Below are 5,000 nucleotides of genomic sequence, written 5' to 3'. Positions count from 1 at the left end.
TGATATTACATATTCAAATTCAATTGGATACAAAAAAAAATCCATTCGAAATTGTCAAGAAAAGATATATTTTGAAGTGAAGTATTTTGGAGAGAATTGGGGAGAATATGATTAGAGTATGTTATGTGTAATGTAATAAGGCTTGTATTTTTGAAACATGCATATATTTAACTGCAGCTATAGATCTGTCTCTAACTTTATTGCAGTCATATTTGTTCAGGATAACAAACACATAACATGTTGTGTGAATTTTTACAAATTTTCTATTGAAAATTGTAAAAAAAGAATAAGCACGATAATTTCTTGAAAATACCGTATAGTATTGGTATTCTATATCTATATAGATATGGATAAGATACTCGATTAGATAATATCTGTGTAACAGATCAAATTGATATTCTAGGGTTTACATATATTGAAAGTTGCTGTTATAATTAGAATGAACAAAGTTAAAAAAAAAAGCAATATTGATTGGTTATGTATCAATTTTTATTTTCTGATCTCATTAAGAAAAAAAAATTTCTATTCAAATATTCAAGAATAATTCATAAAAGAATAGTTAACGGTTGCGATTTGTCTCAAGATTGTTTTTCAATTTTTCAATAGAAAGAAAAGGGGGGAGTATTCTCAAAAACTTCATATCTATATTTTTATTGGCGGCATGGCCGAGTGGTAAGGCGGGGGACTGCAAATCCTTTTTCCCCAGTTCAAATCCGGGTGTCGCCTGATCGATAAGAAACTGTAAATGAAAGATTATATTACGTTTTTTTAGAAAACTTTTTTTCCAACAGAAGCAAGCGAGGGAAAAGGAGTCTTGAGAATTGCGTTTGATTCGAAATTATAAGCATCAGTAGCTTAAAAAATGTTGTAAATATTTTTGTCTCGAATTCAAGGAAAGATTCTAGTAGTGAAAAGGAATCCATAAATTTAGAAATGATAGTTCGTTCACTACACAACTATTGTAGTGTCTGTCTCCTGACTGGGTCTTTTATTAGATTGGATTAAGAATAAGTCGGATAGGAAAGTCCATTTTTAGGTAGAGAAAAGGCAGAAGAAAAACCTTCTATACAGACTAATTTAAAGTTTATGAGTGCTTCCACATTTTATCAATATTATTTATTTAGATCAATTCTATTTAATAGCTTTAATTTAGCTAATTCGCTTTCGTAATATTCAAAAAAAGTATTCTTTAGATTTTCATATTCTATATTCTAATAAAATTAAAAAGTTTTGATTCTAAAATCGAATAGAAAAGAAAAAAAGTTTTTTTAATTATTTTAGAGAACGAATTGGGAGACATTTAAGGGACTATTTCAAATAGAAAGAAGAGTATAAGTATGCAAATGAATCTGTCTTGATTCTTTTTTTATGAAATCCTTAAGGAAATGATAAAAGAGAAATCTTAATATTCCCACCTGGTAGTAACATTCATTGACTTATAACTTCCTATAATTTTTTTATGTTTAATGTTTTATGATTTTACTAAAAATAATCAAAAAAAACTTTTTAGATGTTCTAATAACTAATAAATAGAATGAATTCTTGTTTTTCGTGAATGATGTTAGCCCAGAATCCTTTTTTTGACTCTGTAATAGCAATTCCACTATTATAGTATAGTATTTTTAGCGAATAATACAAAAAAAAGAATAGAATAAAAAATTTGAAAAAATAATGAAATAGTTCCTTCATATTTATAGAGATAGGAGACAAAATTTACATGGATATAGTAAGTATTGCTTGGGCTGCTTTAATGGTAGTTTTTTCATTTTCCCTTTCCCTCGTAGTATGGGGAAGAAGTGGGCTATAGGGATACTAAAAATTGAGTTAAGGGATCCAAGTAACCTTGTTGATTTCTACCTGAATTTTTGAATTTCGAAACTATTGAATGAAAATATTTCATTTAAACTAATACTAATTAATTGAGTTCAAATAGAAAATCTATCTTGATTCTATTATATTTTAGTAGTGTAATGTATTCTATGTATCTTATAGGAATTGAAAATACTCTTTCAATCAAACAAATATTTTCATTATTCCCATATTCCTATTTTGAGAAAAACAAGGGAATCAAAAAGAAGAAGAAATGGATTCCTATTCCAATCAAATTTTTCTTAAAATTTCTATTTCGATGAACTGACGCTTAACCTGGTTATATAGATATATATATATATGGAAAATGGCGGACCGTGTAATAACCATTCCTGTTTTTTTACCCCCTTTTTTTCCTAAGATACCGGAATTGTTTGTAAAAAGAATCTGAAAAAAAAAATTGGACGCAATTCTCAGATAGTAGAAATCAAATTGATTTCTACTATCTGGATTACGCTGATTGTACGATCATTTTTTTAAATCATTCATAAAAATGAAGAAATCATATTTCAGTGAAATTAGTCACTTTTACTTACCGTTTTTACATAAATTATAAGTAAAAAAGCAGTAGGAACTAGAATAAACAGTGCAGTAGCAATAAATGCGAGAATATTTACTTCCATAATCTTTATTATGTTCTATTTCTCTTAAATTTCTAAAAAAAAAATTCGGGATTTAATCCCATAGAAATGTTCAATCTTTCAACAATGGTATAAATTGGATTTCAATGATATCAAATCGGATCAATATCATGAATCACAAAATCTGAGCTATCAAATCAACTCATGAAATAGTATAACATAGGAAGATCTTTTATCCATACTAAATAAAACAAAAAAACATTTATTCTTGATGAAAGTCCAAAATCCCTTTCCTTCCTTTTTCGGCGAAACAAATGAAAAAGCAGGGGGGGGCCCCAAATAAAATTTTGTTTATCAATTTGATTCCCTACAAATACACAAAAAAGGAATTTATTTTTTATTTTTTTGGATTTATATCCAACGGGATTGACGGGGCTCGAACCCGCAGCTTCCGCCTTGACAGGGCGGTGCTCTGACCAATTGAACTACAATCCCAGGGAAAGGGGTGTACTGTATAAATATTTTTACGGACCGTTTCTGTCAAACCTTTTCTTTTTCTATTTCGGATTCGAACCTTTTTGTTGTAAATGAAAAAAGCGCATTTTTTTATATATTGATATGTATATCGATATCCACTTTAGTGAGATCGACACAAATTACTCGTAATCCGTTTCTTATTCTTATTCTATTAACAAATCGATTGAAAATTGAATCAATGAAAAAAAAATATTTTTTTTTTCAATTTTTCCTTATATTTTCTACTTACAGATCTTGACATGAATACCGATTATTAACAAGATTTTGAATTTGTGGAAAGAAATATGGAATACAGAAAAAAAAGAAATAACCTTAGATATGTTTAATATTTTGATTCTTCCGTATCATAGCACATCAGTCATTTCCAGAGAACTATAAATGGGTTATAGAATTTCATAGTGGATCGGCAAATTCTTGGGCCGAGCTGGATTTGAACCAGCGTAGACATATTGCCAACGAATTTACAGTCCGTCCCCATTAACCGCTCGGGCATCGACCCAGCACAATAGGAAGAATACATTTCAGTTTTTATTGAAAATTTTTGATCAACTTCCTTTCGTAACACCCTACCCCCAGGGGAAGTCGAATCCCCGCTGCCTCCTTGAAAGAGAGATGTCCTGAACCACTAGACGATGGGGGCATACTTGCCCGACCGCCATTATACTACGTTCATAGTATGAACAGTTTTTTGCAATTGTCAATATAATGATATGATTCGATAAAAAAAAATATTTTTCGTTCTTTCATAATTCCATAGAAATTTTTTATTAATCATTTATATTTCTAAATTTTTTTATTCCAGTCATAATAAGAAAAAAAAAGAAGTAATGTTCCAATAAAGAGAAAATTCTTCACAGGAATGATTCGTTTGTTGCAAAGGACGAGAGGTTAAAACTTCATTTCTATCATTTATTACTAATACTAAGATTCGATAGGTAGATTTATATCTAATACTAAGAAAAAAAACTTTGGAAAATAGAATTTTTCAATAAAAAAATAAAAATTTGGTTTAGGGACAGAACATATTGAATCCATTTTATCAATGATTCGATTTTATCAATGTTTCGATGAAATATTTTATTTTGTGAGTACATTTATGTATCAATAAAAAGAATTTAGTGTTATGATTAGAATGACTTCAAGAATCCATTTTGAAATAATATATTTGATATGGATCAAATCCAATCTTAATCAATTCTTTTTTTTAACTATATTCTATTCACTAGGTAAATCCAATTTTTTGTTCTTTGATGAGTCATTATACAAATAATAGATATTGATGTACATGTATTCTAATCCCATTTATATCATTTAATTTATATAATTTATATAAATTTATAGAAATAATTTATATAAATTTATAGAATAAGTATACACAGTAACAAATATATGTACTAGTCATGCTAGTTCCTTATTTAGAAATTGAAAGAAAGAAAAAGGGCCCTTTTAACTCAGTGGTAGAGTAACGCCATGGTAAGGCGTAAGTCATCGGTTCAAATCCGATAAGGGGCTTTTTACTTTTTTTTTCAAAAGCAATAGTCTTTCTATTTGAAGGAAGAATAAAAAGATTCTTGATATTTTGAAAAAGTTTCTATTTGTAATAAAAAAGAAAAAGTGTAAAATTCAATAATGGAAAAATAAAAAAAAGTAAGTGGACCTAACCCGTTGAATTATATTTATATCTACTATTCTGATATTCAAATTTGATAAAGATTCAATTCGAACAATTTTTTTTCTTTTTAAGACTTTTTTCGTTTAGACTCCCTAAGAATCTCTGAATATTTCCAATGAAATCTTCTTGTTTCTGAACTAAGAAAAAAGGTTATGCCTTTTCTTTACTCAGAAGGGCCTTAATACGAATTTCAAGTTCCACCAAACAAGTTTTTTTAAAATTAAAATGAAACATATTTTTTTCCATAAATTTCTATTATTTCTATAAGATTAGATAGAATCTTATAGAAATAATAGAAAAATACATTAAATTATGTCTTCACATATCAAATAGTTTCTTTT

At 27.9% G+C, this 5,000-nt stretch overlaps 4 non-coding genes across 4 annotated transcripts; 2 read left to right on the top strand and 2 right to left on the bottom strand.

Moving 5' to 3' along the window:
* The first annotated feature begins 655 nt into the window (after positions 1-655).
* On the top strand, positions 656-726 carry TRNAC-GCA (transfer RNA cysteine (anticodon GCA)). The gene has a single exon. It is a non-coding gene; the product is annotated as a tRNA-Cys (tRNA).
* Positions 727-2,871: 2,145 nt separating this feature from the next.
* On the bottom strand, positions 2,872-2,945 carry TRNAD-GUC (transfer RNA aspartic acid (anticodon GUC)). The gene has a single exon. It is a non-coding gene; the product is annotated as a tRNA-Asp (tRNA).
* A 457-nt stretch (positions 2,946-3,402) lies between these two features.
* Positions 3,403-3,486, bottom strand: TRNAY-GUA (transfer RNA tyrosine (anticodon GUA)). Its single transcript has one exon. It is a non-coding gene; the product is annotated as a tRNA-Tyr (tRNA).
* Positions 3,487-4,427: 941 nt separating this feature from the next.
* On the top strand, positions 4,428-4,499 carry TRNAT-GGU (transfer RNA threonine (anticodon GGU)). The gene has a single exon. It is a non-coding gene; the product is annotated as a tRNA-Thr (tRNA).
* The last annotated feature ends 501 nt before the right edge of the window (positions 4,500-5,000 follow it).

The sequence above is a fragment of the Vigna unguiculata genome, unplaced genomic scaffold (assembly GCF_037176805.1).
Source record: "Vigna unguiculata cultivar grain cowpea cultivar isolate G323 ecotype 2 unplaced genomic scaffold, ASM3717680v1 ptg000287l, whole genome shotgun sequence".
NCBI lineage: Eukaryota > Viridiplantae > Streptophyta > Magnoliopsida > Fabales > Fabaceae > Vigna > Vigna unguiculata.
Note: the sequence above shows the minus strand (reverse complement) of the source record. Positions and strands in the feature narration are given on the sequence as shown.